Below are 19,634 nucleotides of genomic sequence, written 5' to 3'. Positions count from 1 at the left end.
TTTTTTGCACCGAATTGCCTGTAACTGTTGCATCATGGCTAAATGATTTCGTATCATATAAAAGTGGAGTGGCACCACGTAAGCACTGCATTTCAGTGAATGGCAATGACGAATTGATGTAATATAAGATTCCCTTCAAAGTTAAAATCCGAATGGCTTATTATTTTCTCATCATTTATACGCTCAAAAGCTTGCACTTTCTAAAGCGATCCAGTCGCTTGGTGATTACTGTTTTACGATGAACGTGAGCTTTTTTATGATTATTTTCGTCGCAGATACGATCGAAAGTATGCTGGCTCAGCTCCAGACCAATTGCATTACTTGATCTCCGGATAATTTTCGATTTCGCTCCATCATAATTAATAGGCTCCCCTGTCCATTTCGTTATTACGCAGGTAAGGTGGAAATACGCACGCTCACAATGGAAAGGCACTTATCCGTCGTGAAAAGGGATGGTGATCTAAATTTGTCATCGTCTCAAAGCTGTATAGGTGTGCCGTGAATGTGCTTCGGGAGATAAATACTTGACGTACTATGAATACTTACCGCGACAATTTACTGTCACTCCGAGGGACTTTCTAATGCGGATTCGTAGGAAAATTGCGACACGGTGGAGCTCACACAGAATTAAACTTGCAGGTTTGCGTAATATTTTAGAGGGATCTAGCCGTCAATTTAAACGAGCGCGCGAAGGTAAGCCTAGTCACGCTTCCTCTCGAATTCCTCCCCCGTCTCGCCCTCACATTTTTATTTACCGTTCAATTCGTAGTAGTTACTTTCCTGTTGACTCTATGAATGGAAAGTACAACGTTTGCCGATAAGGTTCCGAATCCAGGCCTATCCGAATTGGACAAGGTGATATCCAACAGAGTTTGACAGAGGGTGTGTGTTGCGATACGTTTTAATTTTCAAATTTTCCGTAAATCGGATTAAAATAAGTTCTACCAAATCCTGTTTCGTCCATTCCAACTAGTTGCCTATCGATTTAGGAGCACAATAATTTTTCCACCTCGAATAATCTGCTCATATGTCGCGTATTCCATTTCGAATATATGAAAAATCGGGACGTTTTATTTAAAACGGATACAAACCGTGTATTATTAAGAGATTTACAGCACAATCGACGCTGAGAACAATGCATCGCGCCGCTTTTAATCATAGGTTGAGTGTTAATCCTCAAACTGATAGGGGGAAAAAAAGCCTAACGTTGGTAAATGAAACTTCGTGCCATCAATATATTCAATGGCACATGTCGACGTAATCCCGCCGTTATTAAATACAAGACGCGATTTTCGCTAAACACAACGGGTTGCAGGTAGGTGGGTATTTGCTTTTAATCTTCTCCCGGGCGATATTAAAATTATAGCAAACTCGGCGTCTAATGATATCTCGTTCTCGTAAACCTGTTGTGATTATGCAAATTTAATCCTAGCGAAAGATGTTCAACGTTGAACTTGTGTGATTTATGGTATCTTTACCGGCACAACTCCAATTGTGCTTAATCTCTCGAAATTTTTTCCCCTCGATGTTAACACTCGCGCATCATCCTCATAATCCCTTTCAAAATTTGAATAATGTAAGAAGACATTACTTGCCAGTAATCAACGAACTATCACGAATGCGGATACAGACAGGCAGGAAGTAACTGTCACCTTCTTCCTTCCTACCTAAAGTAAAGGATTAACAAAGACAAAACGTTTAGAGGGGTTCTAGCAGCATATCAAATGAAATCGTGTAATGATGGAAACGTCGCAAGTGCGAATGATGATGCGTTGTTGGAGAAGGGAAGTGCTCCTCGTCTTGCCCAAATCAATACAAATGTTTTATTTATCGTAAACGCTTTCTACAAAAAGTGTAAAAGAATGCGATTGTTGGAATTCGTAAATATTTTAAGGGTATTTTTATTTTTGAGCGAATTTTGACGTTAAAAGCTAAAAGGGTTTAATAGCTTCCGTGATAATTTATGTACCGAACTTTCTTTATCTTTAATGTGCTGTTAAATGCGCCATTCATTATTCTGAATACACATTAAGCGCTTTTTTCTGCAGTGCTTAGTTTAATCGCGCCAAAAATTAATTCCCATGTTTAAATGATATGCAATGTCGCAAAACACACCAGCAACACTTTTGACCAAGACTAAGTCTTTGTATTGGTACAGATTAGTCAAGGTAATATACTCGTAGGTAATATTTAGCCAAAGTAGACCCGTTGGAGATTTTGACAAGTTTTGGTCCAGATTTCGATGGAGCATTGACTATCACTGTAACGTTTTCTAAAATTTGTCCTTTCTAATATTTAACAAGTATAAATTGTGCACAAATCTTGTGCAGATAAAGCTCATTTTTTAAATCGAAATAGCTTAGTAAGTAATTGGGTTAGCGTTTTTAAAGTTTTGACATCCCAATAGATATATTTCTTCCGCCCCTTTAATCTTTCTTTGCGAGTATTTGTGTTTTGTATGCAGAATTTTATATTTTTGTGAGTTTCAATCTTTGGTTTTGAAATTGACTTGATTTAACCTTACTTAATGCAGACTCACATATTTGATACCGTTATCCTTTTGTTTGTAATCGTTACGTTTTTGGTGTAATACTTGCTTAATTTATGTTTATATTTTGATTACATGGTCTTGACCAGAAGTATCATTCATATAAATTTTGATCATTTTATTATACAGGGTGTCCCTAAAAGGTCTGTACAACGCGCTACCAGGGGTTCTTGGTATCAAAATAGGACGATTTAACCGAACTTACCTCTATCCAAAAGTGCCTCGGTAAGGCGCTATCTACCGCCAAAGATTAAAAAAAAAAATCGTTATTTTTATTTTATCGGAAAATGGTTTTGCCGATTAAAATGAAATTCGGGATGTGAATGTCTAATGTAAAAAGGGTCTTTGTGATATCATCGTTTTGATTGTAGTTGCTATGTAGGTGGTAAAATACTGACCATCCACATCTGAAGAGGTCTAAAACTTTTTAACTACTATTTTGACGGTTCTGAATTTTTAGACACTGATAGACAGTTTACTTGCAAGCATTTTTTGTCTCTTGATGAATATCGCTATCTGTGATGGTTTACGGAAAAAAAAAATTTTAGGCATGATGGATGGCATGCACCATACATGCGATGCCCGAGAAACTAAGGGGTCATGGGGGGGGGGGAGTAAAATTAAGACAATAACGGGAAAAGGTTAGAGATGACAGGATTTTGGTATGGAAGGTCTTGGTCTTGAATTATGTTTAGTCTTACCGGCGAAGACAAATCCCAATCTATTTAAGGGAGATCAGTTGGAAAATTAATCAAAATTCTATAATTCCAATTTTGTTTTTATATTCAAAGGGAGAGGGGGGGTTGATGTAATTAGTATTTTGTGTTCAGTTTAAGGGGAAAATGTGTAAACATCGTCAAAAATAATGACGGGACACCCTGTATATGGGGTTAGCTACAAATAAGTACAAAAATGGTGTATTGTGTTTGAATTAACCAGTGTCTATTTTTCTTTTTAGAATTGTATGTATTACGTATTATTTTCTTGTTTAAATGTTATTGCTTTTGTATTTAATTGTAAAACGTGAAATTGCGTGTTAAAATTTAGGAACATCTGGTCGTTTGCGATAGGAAGTTTTGTTATTGGATAAAATTTAATTAACGACGGGATTATTATGCAGATAGTACTATGTGCGCGTTTATTCGGCGTAAGTGGGGACGCGTTCGTTCGGAGCTGACTTTATCTAGTCTGATTGTGATTGGCGGTTGATTGAATAGATCTTGTGGTAGGAGATAATCTTATGGTGGAAGTGCCGTTCCTTTAAATACTGGAATCAACATCAAAACGAAGCTGCCGCTTTTGATGCTAGGTGTAGTAGGTGAAGTAGTAAAGTTGTTTCGCATTCAGAAACGCTTAGTACGAGTGAGAGTCAACAAAACTTAGTAAAGTTAAAAAACTTCTTTGATATCAGACTGGAACTTTCTTGGTTTTTTCGAAAGTTATCCAATACAAAAAAAACTTACTACGTACGGTAAAGAAAAGTGTAGAAAACACCTCGACCGTTTTTGTAAAGTGACTCGTGAAAGTAAAATACTCAAGTAAATGTCGTACTTGGGCTAATTTATTGTTGATAATACCTACGATGGCAACGTAGAATCCAAGCCTTTATTGCACTTCTGCTTGAATTTTGATAAATCCTAGCTATTCGAAAAGTAAATTTTGCGCTTAATTTGCTTAAGTGGTACATAACGTGAAAAAGCCCTAGATATAAAGAACAAAAGCTTCCCGTTTAACTTTGAGGGTAGGGATGTTACACCTGACGATGTATTTAGGAAATTGTGTGTTTGTAAATGTTGCGGTTCTTCTTGGAAAGCGACGATAATTGTTTGATAGTTCAGTAGGTACACTACCCGCGATAGTGTAATTTTGTAAATGCGCATAATGGAAGCGTGGTAATTTTACTGCGCGTTAAGCTCGAATTATGTAGCGCACTCTCGCATTAAACCATTAACCGGTGTTGATTTTTAAATATCGCAAAGCAGACTGGAGATTTTCATTTACATTGGTTATATTCTGCGATTGCAAATGTCTAATAATAAATCACCACGCGTTGAAATTAGTTTGTTGGCGACCGAAAGTAGAAATTCTTAGAAAATTGGACAACTTTTCAAATGTAATACACGGGACACGAATCCATGTAGAAATAAATTGTAATAGTGGTATCTCATTACGTAACACTTTGGAGGTTGCACCGGGAGTCAGTTAAACTTATCTAGTTCTGAGTATTAACAATTGATAAAAGATGCAGAAAGCTGAGAAAGCGAGAGAAAACCGTTGAGAGAGAAAGGTAATAAGTATGTGGAGTTGCTGGAGGCGGCGTGAGAGGAGAGTCAACTGGATTGGACCATGATTGATTACAACAATCATTTACTCCAGGACGCGCATTCAAAGATAGAAGAACTTGGTGATGAGATTTTCAAGGATTCAAGATGAATGAAGCCGAGGGGTATCGAAAAGAGTTCAGCTTTATTTCCGGTCAAGTACCAAGACCTTAAGATGATCGAGTACTTCTGTCGGAGGAACTAGTGGGAAGAAGTGTTATAAGTTACCTAGTTTTAGTGGAGATTTGGAGGACTAGCTTTGTTGCTGAGGACAATTCAGGATTGCATGAGGATTATGAAATCAGTACAATCTATAAGTTCAGCTATTTGAAGATGCCGATGGTGGTTGGAAGTGACCTATCAGCGATTGTAGTTAGTCATTTCAAAGTAGGAGAAGCTGGTTATCTACTGTTAACGAATTAAGGAGAAGGATCTTCTTTTCCAAGTCTATCTAAGAGAGTTGCTGAAGTTTTTAATCTCAAATGCAACAAGTGAGGACAAACAGGTCAATCTGTCCAAAATGTATGTTGAGCTGCAGTCTCATCTGAGATCCCTTCGGTCCCTAAATTTGGACAATGCAAATCCTACAACTGGGATCTACCCTTTAGTGGAATCTAGTCTTTCCAATGCAACTTTGCTGGTTTGGCAAAGGTATCCGGAGAATCAAATTACTGAAGATGTGCAAATTCAAATAAATTGGAGGTACTTATGAAGTTTTAAGAAACTGAAGCTCGTGCTGCACAGCAGATCTCTTTGGGAAGAACGGGATTTGTCAACACCAAGAAAGGAAATACATCTGCCCAAAAAGGTCATGGAATGGTCAGCACAAGAAGTTAAGTCGAATATACAGCAACTTGCAGTCTGTTCAACGGTAGTAATGAACCGTGTTTTTTTCTGTTCCAAAAGTAACCAGTCGACGGTTCAAGTCCCATATACATCCAAAAGCCCTTTTAAACATGCAGTGACTTTTTTGCTTATTCGGTCAGTGTGCCCTTCCCAGGTCATGATGACTCCCAAATATTTCACTGACCTGGAGACCAAGTTGACGTCCTGAAAGAGTGAGCCCATCAAGATCCGCTCGCCTTCTATTCGTAAATGGAACAACCTAGGTCTTTTCCGGGTTAACGAAAAGGCCATAGGTACTGTACCACCTATCCACCTGTTCAAGGGTCCCTGTATGAGGTCTTTCACGGTGGTAACATAAAAATTTTATTTAGAAACATCCTGTAGTATGTGTTATAAAATTCCTCCGTTAGATGTCTCTTCTCAATCTCCTACCTGTGCTTCTCGCTATCCATATAAAAGTGCGATTGTCAAGACTTCCATGCAGAATTCATTTGCCGCTTACCGACCAGAAACCAGAACTAGAAATGAATTCCTGTACCTCTTACCAACCAGAAACCAGAACCAGATTCTATATCAAGCATCCCCGAGTGGAAACCCAGAAGTACTTTTAATTTATTTGTGTTTCGTTTTGATTCACCGAGAGCTTTCCTTTGTATTGCCTTCGGTGGTAGATCGGACTTGAAGCTAAGTGTCATCATCTCCGTGCTTGCCGGCCGATTCAACTGACTTTGAGGAGGTCGCTTGAACTGGGTGGAAGTTTGCGCCAGATAAATTCTTGTCGACCTTATTCGGGGGCCATATCGAGGCAATATTCTTACCGTTTAAATAAACTAAGGTCTGTGTTATATCATGGGTTAACTCACCCGTTTCAGGGTCCAGTAAAACCTAAAATTTAAATTGAGGAGAAAGCTTCCTGTTCCCGTTCAGTATCAACACCACGTTCCGGTTCCGAAAATAAAACTACGAGAAAACACGTTTATTTTGACGCCATTTAATTTGACAGCGACAACCCGTGATGGGGTTTCCAGACCCAGCACCTGCTCAGTTTCGATTTTTTGAAACTTTTTATGTCATTTCTCTTACATTATTTTTGATTTGTGAGGAAAAATTCTATTACTAAAAACGCCTAAACGACAGTACACGACAAATTAGCATGTAAGAAAATCCAGCTTTTTTACTTTCTAATGTGGGAAAAAATACGTTATTATATTCGTTATGGCTGGCTGTCTGGCTGGCTGGCTGTCAGACTGAGATCTTAGCAATTACAATACCTAGACACTTCAAGTTTCTACTAAAAGTTTTCTGCTATAGTGTAGAGTGCAGACTCTAGTCGTGTTTGAGTTAGATTACTCGTGAGATCGATAATTTTCAACTTTTCTAATAAAATACTGCGATTAGCATATTACCAAAAATAGGTATGCATGATCCTGATTTACAACTAAACTTGTTTGTATTCGCTGGGAATGGCTTAATTAAAATATACGTGCAATGAACAAGCGTAGTTGATTAATAAATAGCTAATTTTATGATTATTGCCGAAACTCAAAACTAGCATATGATACATTCCATAAAATACCCGCGGGCGTTTAAAGTTGAAACGGAAGTCGATATTCAGGCTCCCCAAAATTAAAATTTTGATTTGATATTTTTATTTAATTACCGTCAGAGCGATTTGCAATAATAATCTGTGGTTTGATACACCAAAAAAAAAACAATAAAAGGGTGAAAATTCGTTGCGGTTATAATGAACGCCTATAAACGTTTAATGTACCACTAACCTAACACATATTTTACGGTTAAAACCTTTGTAATCTCGCACTCGGCTTTTATACAAATAGGACAAATATTTAAACAATTACAAATTGAGGTTTAAAGGCTACTTCTCATTTCCGCTGCACAAACGAAATGAAACAAAACATCCTGAAAATTTAATTAAGGAGTTTACACCTATTTATACACCCCATTTCCATTTCGTTTCTGCATTCATTTCACTCATTAGATTCATTCAATAGAAAATATGATTTTATTTAGTGCACTTCATGTTTCCTCAGATTGATTCTTTCCGAACAAAGTACTTATTATTTAAAGGAATTCGTTACGAACTAAACGAAAATGTACCACTAATGAATTCCATCCCCAACGTACATATTCTTTTTATGTATTTTCCCTATAAAGGCGCCATTAAAATAAAATCCGACGCAGATTAAACATTGGAGGAAGTGCTTCGTAAATGAACTTAATGAGAAATTTTTTACTATTGGAAGATTTACCACAAAAGGTTAATAACTCATTAGATGTAAATATTCGGACTGGAATTTCAATTCATTCTCTTTTAATTTCAATGGGAGCGCTCCCTCAAAAATTTCAATTTTTCAATTTGCTCTGCGACCTAAATTAGATTAGTGATTTTCATTAATATTTATGCTGCGTTGTCGAACCTTACAGTAATGTACATCTGCGGTGGCGTAAATTTACTTCATCTAAGTTGAAAACTAAAAGTTAGGACAGAGAGTAGTGAGATACCATCCTAAATTGGTAACAGTAAGTCTTGGGACTTTTATTTTTATACGAAGCTTTTTTTGTGAAGTATTAGAGTTCATACTAATAAACTCTCGTGCTTGGAATAATTCTGCATTTCGCTACAGTTAATTACGAAAATTCTTCTTGTAATCTGAAAATATGCTAACCTCTCCGGCACTTTTAACAAACAATGAGGATACCTTCTTCTGTTTTCAGTGCATGTTTCAACATTACTAACGAGATAATGAACTATTTAGGAAAGGCTATTCAAAAGACCGAGATAATCGTCTGCTCTGACCAAGTTCAATGGTAGTGTTCCTAGAGACTCCGAGACATTTTGGCGACCGTGACAGGACACCAGCGTAAGCTCAGGCGTCGGAAGAAGTCATCTAAAGAAGAAAGTTGCACCTGTCGGTTATGGAAACACCAACACCAAGTCGAGGAAATTTAAACAGGGCCGTAAAGCTTAATATAGGGCTCATTTAGAGCTAGTTAGGGCCCGCTGAATGTCTCAAATTTTGGGCTTCGCAATTTTACCAAAAAATCATTAGCGGGCTAGATTCAGGTTGAAGCTAACCCAACCACTCCAATATAATTTATATGTATAACATTATGGAATGTCGGATCTACTTCAATAGTTTAAAATAATTAAGAACTAATTAAACGCTCTTGTGTACAGTTAGTTTCAAATCGTAAAATTAATTTTTTATTTAAAAAAAAGCGTGTGGGCTTGCTTCAGCATGATGGTAGCCCCGCCACACACATAACTCAAAAAATAGTTGCGTAAACGAAGTCACCCTGCTACTCAAATTAAGGACTAATTAAGAGCTGCTGTTTTCCACAAATTTTGATTGCGAGTAACCTTATTTGACCCTAAGATTTGGACCTACCATAATTTATAATCAGTCATAATTACTGCGTTTTATTCCTTATCCAATCGGGATCAAAATCATGAGTATGCGCAGTTCCGTAAAGATAGCTACTCTTATCCAATCCTTTAGTATAGACTACACCATTGTTTATTCCGACTACTTTTATTTTGTTGAAAAGAAACAATATAATCGAAAGTCTAAAATCGGGTAAAAAAATTTCCTAAGACACCGCACATTTTATTCATCTGGTTTTATTTTAAAAAAATTTGCTCTCTGCCTGTTAGGACATTCTATAAAACAGCAATGAGATTTTTAATAACATCACAGCACTCAGAAGCTGCGAAAAGAATAATAAGATTGTTATCTGCAAGGTGTTCAACAGATCGAAGTTTAAAAAACGGTGCTCCTACGCAATGCCAAAGAACAAGAGATGCTTTAAATAAAAAAAACTGGACCCTAATGTAAAACACAGAAAATGAAGACGAAGATGATGAAGAAGATAAGAAAGAAGAAAGAAATGAAAGTTTATTGTACTCAAACCAAACAAAAAGTGCCTTTGAAGATAATGAAAGTGTTTTACTTGTGCATGGTTTGAAATCGTCCAAGATATTGAGAAAAATGTTAAATCAATAGGAAAAAAAAGAGAGAGAGGCGATCATGTTAGCGCTTACCGATTTCCAAAGTTTGCGGAAAAATTATTAAAGGACATGGGTTATTTTACATTATGGTTCTGTATTGATAGAAGCAGGTTTGGATACAGGAGAATTCCTGCATGTAGTGCTTCCGTCGAGAGTGAATTTAAAGACATCAAACAACTTCTATTCGAAGATGAGAAATCTCTTATGCGTCCTGATTATTTCATTGAATGCCACGTAAAGACATATCTCACTGGAAAAACACACCTTGTACCCTGAACGAAAAACCAAATCTGACCGTACAAAACGAAAAGAAAGGCTTATTGCAATTTGAGTTTTATAATAGAAGGCAAAAAGCAGTGCGTAGAGTTCTCGATGGGGAAAAAAGAATGTAATTTACGACTAGAAGAAATTTTTAATGAACTTTCGCAACGTTTTTCAAAATCAAATGATTGTAGAAGACATTCTTATATCCATAACTCAAATCCTAGTTTAAATAACTGCATTGATAAGGGGATAAACTTTGATTACGAGTCCAAAATTAATCATGATGAAGTTTTTGCTGTAATGAAAACAATTCGCGTGGATACAGTTCCCGGTCCAGATAAGATTTTGATGAGGGTTTTAAAATATGGAAGAACATCTAAAGTACTGGCTGAAATTGCATCTTTTATATCTAATAAGTACCGGTTTTGTTCCCGAGTGTTTTCATGAAGCAAGAACAGTTCTTATAGATAATGGTGGTGATCCTTTGAAAATCACAAACTGGCGACCAATAAGTATATGTTCTTTATTACGGAGAATCTTAGAAAGAATTCTTGACAAAAGATTGAAGAACTACGTTACTTTCAATACTAATCAAAGAGGTTTCGTCCGATCACCCGGGACACACATTAATACTTTGATTATTAATTCTGTTTTACAAACTGCCAAAAAACAAAAAAGAGATTGTTGCTAATTATATCTTGATATAGAGAAAGCCTGTGATAGTATTGGCCATAATCATTTACGAGGTACTCTCGAATCATTACTAATATCAATAAAATTACGCCAAGTTATTCTCAATTTACAAGAACATAATACCACACAGATTGAAACAATTAAAGGAAAAACTAAGAAGATTAAGTTAGAACGAGGAGTAAAGCAAGGTTCTCCACTGTCACCAACACTATACAATCTTTGTGTTGATCATATTTTCGATGAGTTAACCAAAGATTCCGTTTCAAATCAACTTGGTTTTAAAATTATTGATCAAGCTCCATCTACTAGGGCCTTAGGATTTGCTGATGACACAGTATTGGTTGGGAAATCAGAAGAATCCGCTATGATATTGTATGAAACAGCTATTCATCTATTTTGTGAAATTGGATTGAATTTAAATGTTGAGAAAACCAAAATTATAGATATTATCAAAGGCAAACTGTTTGAAGAAGAACGAGATTACCTTTAATCCACCAGAAATCATTAAAAAATTGGGAACAAATCTGGATACCGTTATTTCTCACTCTTTTCTTAAGGATATTCAAAAGTTAACAATTCTGAATTCCTATATTTGGCCCACTTTAACATAAAACTTCCAAACTGCTCCATTAATTATGTTGCACAATGAATTTCTTAATGACATTGACAAAATGGTTCGCTGTGCTTTAAAAGAAATTTTAGACCTTCATTCTGCTTTACCAAATGCAATGATATATACATCAAAAAATAAAAAAAGGTCTCCAATTATTTTACGCTGGTTGGGAAGTTTATTTAATTAATATATAATGTAATCGTTTACAACTTTCTAATGAAGAAATCATTATAAAAACAAGAAATTTGGAAGATGAAAAGAAATTATGTTTGATTAAGTTTAATTTAATGGATGATGTCTTCCTTAACAAGCCCGTAATAGTTATTTATGTATTAAGGGCATAATAGTGATGTTTATATTCTCGAGGGCGACGAGTTAAAAAGCTGGAGGGTCTATGGCCCGAGAGCTTTTTAGTCGCCCAAGAGTATAAACATCAGTTTATGCCCGTGGTACATACACAATTTTATGTTTTACAAATAATTTTCATCGTCAAAATAATTCATTATGTTTGATCGAGTATGCGTGGTTCGAATTTGTTAATGTGATTGAAACCATCCAAACGTCAAACGTAATTTTAAATAATTCAATTCATCGTGAATGAGCAAGAAGTTCCAGAAACTATACGAAATAAGGCCAATCTTGTGATTTAGTAGGTATTGACAATTAATAATTGACGTTTCTAATTTTCAATGGTCTGCAAATATTTGTTTTGTCATTAAGTATAAATGAGTTACTATGGTGATACTTAATGCCCTAGGGCATAAAGCGGTACTTTATGCCCGCGTATCACAGATATAAAATGTGCTATGATAGGTTAGTAAGACATAAAGTATATAAGATCCTTTTTACAAGATCGAGAATACATGAATTGGACTAAATTGACACATAAGGGTAGAGCTGTAATCCTTTTTAAGAACTACCCCCCAGCGAATAGTATTCTAGATCGCTTTGGACTTTCTTCTTCAGAAATTCCAAAAATTTTCCTCCTTTCCGCAGTTTTGCTGACAAATTCTTTCAATATGTCCGCTACTTTTACACTTTTTTTGTAATTTCTGCAAGCACATGCAGTAGAAGATGTGTTAGTCGCTTTAGAGTCATTTTTCTACCCATTCTTAGATCCTGTTCCAATGTGAAAGTCAGACAAACATTCAAAAATTCATATCTTGGGAAGGGTTGGTGTTGCCGGGCTGAAATAAGAAGCATAATAGTCTGGACATATAGCAACACGGACAGGGTAGAGTTAAAACGATCCTGGTTCCGATGTGTTGCTGGGATGGAAGTTAGCAATAACAAAATTCAAAATTCATATCTTGGGAGATGCTGTTGCTGACTTGCACTAAGAAGCAGAATGAAGTAGGATTATTTCAGCATAGGCAGGAAGCAGTATAATCAATCCTGCTTCCAAAGTGTTGCCAACTTCTCGGACCTGAGTCGAGTCTAACAGGGCCAACTGGCACTGGAAAGTGAGACAGAGACTTCCGATGTGTCAACAGTCCAGCAGGAAGCTCCAAAGTCATCCCTATAAAAATTTTGAGCTCCCAATAGAGTTCGGGGTAGTCCCCCAAGAGCTTTAAAAGTTTTAAATTTACGGAATTTTTTGGAAAATGCACACTTACATGCGGTAAGTTTTTATCATGTTTCCCTCAAGCTTCTTTCGAGTTGTTCTTATTTAAATCTTGTAATTTATCAACTGTCACTTTTCGTCGCGTGCGATATTATTCTTGCGAAAGTATTAATAATTTTAAAGCTGATTTGTTGAAAATTAATTGGGGCTTTCGAATTCATAATGATAACCAAAATTCAACCTCCATGGCAAATCATTTGATCCACAACTTCCAATTTTTAATGCGTTTTCCCTTTCGTCATAAAAAAGTTGTGAATGAAACTATCCCTGTGAATTAGTTCAATAACAAATTGAAAAATATGCGAAGTACACTTCATTGTATCAAAACAATCTGTGATGTAAACCGACACTACGACGCCTACCTATAGTTTTAAGAAACAGTACCGCAAAGCAATTGCATCAGAAAAAAGCAACACTTATGAGCTCTTTTTGAGTAAGTCCAATAACAAAATCAGAGATTCCTGGAAAGTAATTAATTTCGAACGGAATAAGCACAACTCCCAAAACAGGAAATCCAACTTCACTGCGGATAACTTTAACAATCATTTTGTAAACGTGGCCGAGGAAATAATTCGCCATTTAGGTAAAACGAACTTAATCGCTCCCCAACTATTACATCATCCATCAACTTTTACTGGTGCCTTTTTCTTATACCCTGTATCAAGGTGCGAAATCCTAGATGCTGTAAATTAATTAGGTGACTCATTCTGTACGGATTTTACGGAATTAACAGTAAATTAATTAAAAATACAATACATATATACATTAAGTATTTGGTACATCTATTTAATCGTTGTATTTCAGAAGGCAATTTTCCTGAGGCGTTTAAAGTGTCAGTTGTCAAGCCCCTCTTTAAGAAGGGAGACCCAAACAACTTACACAATTATAGACGAATTGCTATAGTCCCAATGTTTTCCAATCTTTTTGAAATTGTTTTAAATAAAAGATTATATAACTATCTAGAGCGTAATAAATTATTAAATCGTGGTCAGTATGGGTTTCGAAAAAATCACTCTACAACAGAAGCTGTTGACCAAATTATATCTGTAGTAGTAAAATCGTGGGAGAACGGGGAACATTCTTCATTAATACTCTGTGATTTGTCCAAAGCTTTTGACTGCGTTTCGTTTAATATTATGTTAGATAAGCTTCAATTATATGGGAATAGGGGACTAGCGGGATCATTAATGTCAACTTACCTTAATAATCGCAAGCAATGTGTTTTGATTGACGGTATATATTCTAAGTTAATTAATAATGTCCCTCAAGGGTCCATATTAGGGCCTTTACTTTTCATTATTATACATTAATGACTTTTCGAATATATACATCCTAATCACGCTGTTGCATATGCTGACGGTACTTCATTACTGATTTCGGACCAAAATATCGAAACTCTAGCCCTTAAAAGTCAACTTGTTTGTTTACTTTAATTTTGTGTACCTGTGTAGTAGTATTCTCTTTAGTTATTTTTACCTTTACTTGTTTATATTTTATCTCTGTTTTGTCTCTTTTTAACTAAAATTTTAAATTGTTTATTATCCTATATTATTCAGCCACATGGTTTGTTAAGCTTTTATTTATTTGAAATTTTAAACTGTTTTTATTATTCTTTTTATATTATGCATTGTACTAATTTAATATTTACTATATTTACTGACGTGTCAAAACCTATTTATGGTATGCGGACAAATAAAGGTTGATTGATTATTGTTAAGTTCTCCTTATGCTCCCCTCCACCTCCTTTAGGGGGGTGCTCTTGAAGTACCTCTAAATTCATGTTCTCCCAATCTTTGCTCAATTTCCACTTAAGTTTCATTTTAAGTTGCTCGAGTTTCCGGCAACTTGCATTCCCTAAACTCCTCAAGTTTCTATTAGATTCTTGTCAAGTTCCCCTCAAATTCCATTCATACTCTTAAGTTCATTCAGTTATAACGCATAAGATTAAAACTAATTCGAATCACAATTATTTTCAACATACCTATATGTATACCTGATATTGGAGTACGCTTCACTTAATCTTTTCTTTGAATGCAAATTTTACGGTATGGATCAGCTGCTCCACAGTTCTGGTTTGAGATCATCGTTAATAGTTTAAAGTGCGAATTCTAATGGTGGTCAGCTGGTAACTGGGCGTACGAAAATGCAATTAAGAAATGAGTAGGTAAATACATTACTCTAATGGAGTGTCCATTTATTCCTTATTTAATTTTCGCGGCGAGTCTTCGTTAGGTAGGTAGTGTAAAAGTTCATATCTAATTTCCATTTTAACCGAGGTTCTTTAAAAGCTTCTATTTTAAATTTGAAAAACAGTATACCCTCGGGAAAGTTTACTCTATGCTTTAATTACGTTTTCAGCGTTGGTTAATGCGTTCGGTGCAAAAAGCGGGTTAACGCCGAAGGTACTCATTAGAGTCGTATTAATCACCGGTGTCAGTTTGATGTCCGCGTTTGTCCCGTCTTAATATTGTAAAAGCTTTAATGGATATTAGGTATCAAATGGTTAACAGCTTCAAAGTGTCATGCGTAATTTGCATCGTCGTCACTCAGTGTTGAACAACTTTAAATTAATCGAGCGAAACTGGCTGATGAAAAAAGGAAGCGGGCGACAATGTGCTGAGGATGTACCGAAAGAGGAAGTCTATCACGTCAAGTTTCCTTTCTGCTATACCACCACTGACGCTTTTTCAATTTATGAAAAAGCATTCTTGGTTACACATGTCAAGTTGGAGATTCCCCCATTTTTTTCAAAGGATGGCCCAATCTCAATATGAATTTAAAAGGACCGCGTGGATGTGAAATTGCTTTGAAGGAAATATTTGCGTCAATAAGTCACAGGAAACGTACACAAAGCGACGCGTTTTCACTGCGTGAGGAGAGCTTAATTAAAATAATGTCACCGCGATTTTCTTTTTGTAATGCTCGCGGCTTGGAAAGTTTCAAAGGAAGGGTTCCGCCATGATCTCACTTAACGCAATTCAAAAAGAGAAAATATATTTAAATATTAATGGAAAATGGAGTGGAAAATGATGTTTGGGAAATGCTCTATTTACATATGCTGAAAGTTTTGTCTTGCTCGAAGATTGTTTAATATTTTCAGGAAACTCTTTTATTATAACTCGCATGCAAAATATAATTTCGGTGGCAGGTTTTGATGTTCTGTCAGGTAAAAGAAATTGGAAAATGAAATTTCGTTCTCATTTATTTTCTTATTATCTACGGCAATGGAACTACTACCGCTTATGCTATATTGCAGTAGGTAATATAAAGTTTAAGTTCTTGATTGTATATCATGGGGACAGTTCCATAACTTAGTGTTGCCAGGAGCATAATTCGAAATGTTCCATTAGCTTTTATATGACATGAACGTGAGTACATATATTGTGTGGTGCGACACAACATACAAGACAATATCACTCAAGATACTTTGGAACGATAGCTTGGGGAAATAGAAGCGATATTCAGTAATATGAGCATATTGACTTGATAATAAGGGTTGCGGTGAAAATAGCGCTTCAACTTCTGCCTTTCGTAAAATTTATTAATTCGTCGCAATTTTACAACCTACTTTACGTTCAATAAATGGAATTACTATAAAAACTCCATTAAAAATAAAGGAAGTACGACCGAGACCAAACATCAATTTACACTGACGTGCTTTCAAACTTTTTAGGTTATGAATTGTGACAGATTGTTATGACACAAACTTTATTACTTTACGACATGGGAAAATTTTGTTGATCTTTCTAAAATACTTTTACTTACAGGGGCTTCGCGGAAAATCTGCAACCGTTTTATTTAAAATTGCCATTCTTCTTCCATCAATTGTTTCTTTATCTGTAATTAATGAAAGCGTCATGACCTTAGAAAACATGACTCCATCTATTTTCGCCGATAGAGGGCGTGCAGGTGTTTCCTTAATTCTTTCCGCGCACGCGTTCATTGCACAAGAACAGTTTCGACCATTACTTCTAAAAAGAGCGTACACGTCATATTTTACTCCATTTGTTTGTCTACCTGTTAAGGCGATTTTTGTAGCGGCAGAGTTTGGTCAGGTTTTCCTCTTGTGATTTTCTTTCGATACTTTACTGATGACTTTTGCGGATATATTTTACAAGCTCTAAGGCCGTTTAAGGTACCAACAATTGTGCGTTACCTTTGACTACGAATAATTATTTTGAGGCTTCGTGCTTCTGACTTACTTCATTATTGTCTATCTGTTTATTGCTATCTACATCGATATAAACCGCCTCCATTAAAAAATTCCACCGCCATCTTTGCTGAAATTAATCACGTGATTATAACGATTTTAGGATACGATTTACCTGATTAGTGTCAGACGTTAGACATTGCTATGTCGCAATATATTTGTGCTGCGCCATTCACTACCCTTCTTGCTTGTTTGTTTGTTTGTGTTGTTATCTGTGAGAGATAATGTAGAACAGCGCCCTTTCTGAGCTCGAAAAGGTTGCGACCTGTGATTCCAAAGGTAACGTTTTTTTTATTTTCGAAGAAGGCTGGGTATATACTGGTTTTTGGGTACAACAGAATTGTACTACATTTGTTTGATAGCCATTTAACAATTATAGCTGAGTTGTTTTCTGTGGAAGCCTGTTTTAATAATTACTCTGATTATGAGGTTGTGACGAAGAAAACTAGAAGGAAATAAGAAACCCAGCACTACGGCTCCAGCTGCTCTCGGTGGTAGGGGTGGTTCGACGATCCTGAAAGAAATACCTATAAATGCTCCGAAAATTTAGGCGCCACTAATTTTTCGATCGTTCCAAGCCGTACAGGAAAAAAATTAGAAACCTGCTCCTGTTGGTCTGGAAATGCAGGGGTAAAACTAAAAAAAAGAAATAGAGAAAGATAGCGGGAAAGAAAAGGTATTTATTCTTCAAGGAAATCAAGAATTTAACACAGATATTGTAGGGCGAATGATGATGATTGATAATGGCACGGAATGATAACAGGGAAGAAAAACGGCAAAAAAAGAAAACGGTACGAGATCTCGTCTCACAGTAAAACAATAAAGACTAAATTACTTATTAAGATGTAGGGTGACTGAATTAATGTGATGGGTTTTTTTTCTAAATAAACTTAACTTTTTTTTAAGGTAAATAGATAACTTGAACTTAGCTGTTCTGGCTCCTGAAGTTGTCCAGCAGTTATTCGGCGGACTTGGCGGTGGTAGACCAGTGGCTAAATACGGAGTAGATTAACGATAGGGATGCGGGTAGAAGGGAACAAGGAAAAAGAAATTTTAGGGTATCGAAAGAAGATTGAAGACTGAAGACGACGACTGTAGATTGAAGACGGACGACTGAAGATTGAAGACGGACGACTGAAGATTGAAGACGGACGACTGAAGACTGGAGATGGACGAAGACGAAGATTTCTTAGTAGTAGATAGGTACGTATAACAAGTATAGACAAGAAATAACTAAAACTACAAGGCCCTAGAACAAAAACCCAACATTACGAGCTAAAACTATCACAAAAAGGCTACTTACGAGATGGTGTGGGCCTTAACGTAGAGACAATATATAGATATGTAGGCTCAATTAAATTGGTGGACGGTGAAATAAAGCTCGGATCCTAAGAGACAACGAAGAAATAAAAAAGGATACAGACAACAAAAATACTTACACAAGGGTTGAAATCCGGCGAGCAAGGGTAACATTAATATATTGGTTGTAGATAACTTCACAAACACAAATGCGCTTCCTCTTCCACTCTTAATCCCCAAAATAGGGTTTCCAAGGAAGAAATACCAATTCCTGGTAATGAGTGGAGACTATAGTACGAGGGTAGAAATCCCAAAATTGTCGGATGAAAGCGGCTGCAAAAATTCCGCACCTCACAAGCACACCATACAATTGACAATTTAGCAAAAACGGAAACGAAACGTAGAAGAATAAAAAAAAACGAACAGTAATACCAATAATTAAGGAACATAAAAAGCCAGCGGGAAAAGAAGAATAGATTTTTGAAAAGAGCGGGAAAGAATAGCGTGGTTTACAAGAACTGACAGTAGATGACACTGAAAGCGGACCAGAGGCGTAACATGGAATAAAATAGTACACATAAGCTTCGAAAATTAGAATAGTGAAAACAGTAAGGAAAGAAGAAGTGTTTAAAGCGTGAAAGGGTAAATACAATTGTAAGAAGAGAGCAAGAATCCAAAGAAGCGAAGAAATCGAAAGAAGAAATTTAATAAAATAGGCACGCCTATGTGATGAAAATCAAAACAAAATAAACAAATTCCTAACCTAAAAATCAAAATAACTAAAGCAAAACTTAACTAAAAATGGACCTGTAACAAGGTGATCCCCTTTTTGTTAGAAAATGGATTTAAATTTTAACATTAACATTTTTATTATTTTGAGATCATGTATTAAATCGCCCTATTGTTTGTTCTACCCCTGTCAATTACTTTATTTCTTTAGTTTATCAAGACCAGAACAAGAATCTCTTTGTCTGCCTTGTTTCCCCTTTAGGTAAGTATTCCCTCTCTTCTTTTTTAAATTTACTAAAGACTAAATGGCGCCTCTCCGGTTTACTATTACTACATTTCTTTTTCCTTCGTTCTTACAAAAATCCCGTTATTCACCCCGACCCACCTCTACTTTGTCTGAGGTTACCGTGTGCTTTTCTCAAGGTAATTTTGTTACGTTTGCTCAAAGTAAACGTAA

At 36.0% G+C, this 19,634-nt stretch overlaps 1 long non-coding RNA gene across 1 annotated transcript; it reads right to left on the bottom strand.

Moving 5' to 3' along the window:
- Positions 1–18,362: 18,362 nt before the first annotated feature.
- On the bottom strand, positions 18,363–18,735 carry LOC116177847. The gene is made up of 3 exons (XR_004146766.1): positions 18,589–18,735; positions 18,453–18,537; positions 18,363–18,398 (listed from the first exon to the last, which is right to left on the bottom strand). It is a non-coding gene; the product is annotated as an uncharacterized LOC116177847 (long non-coding RNA).
- Between the last annotated feature and the right edge of the window lie 899 nt (positions 18,736–19,634).

The sequence above is a fragment of the Photinus pyralis genome, unplaced genomic scaffold (assembly GCF_008802855.1).
Source record: "Photinus pyralis isolate 1611_PpyrPB1 unplaced genomic scaffold, Ppyr1.3 Ppyr1.4_LG8, whole genome shotgun sequence".
NCBI classification, from domain to species: domain Eukaryota; kingdom Metazoa; phylum Arthropoda; class Insecta; order Coleoptera; family Lampyridae; genus Photinus; species Photinus pyralis.
Note: the sequence above shows the minus strand (reverse complement) of the source record. Positions and strands in the feature narration are given on the sequence as shown.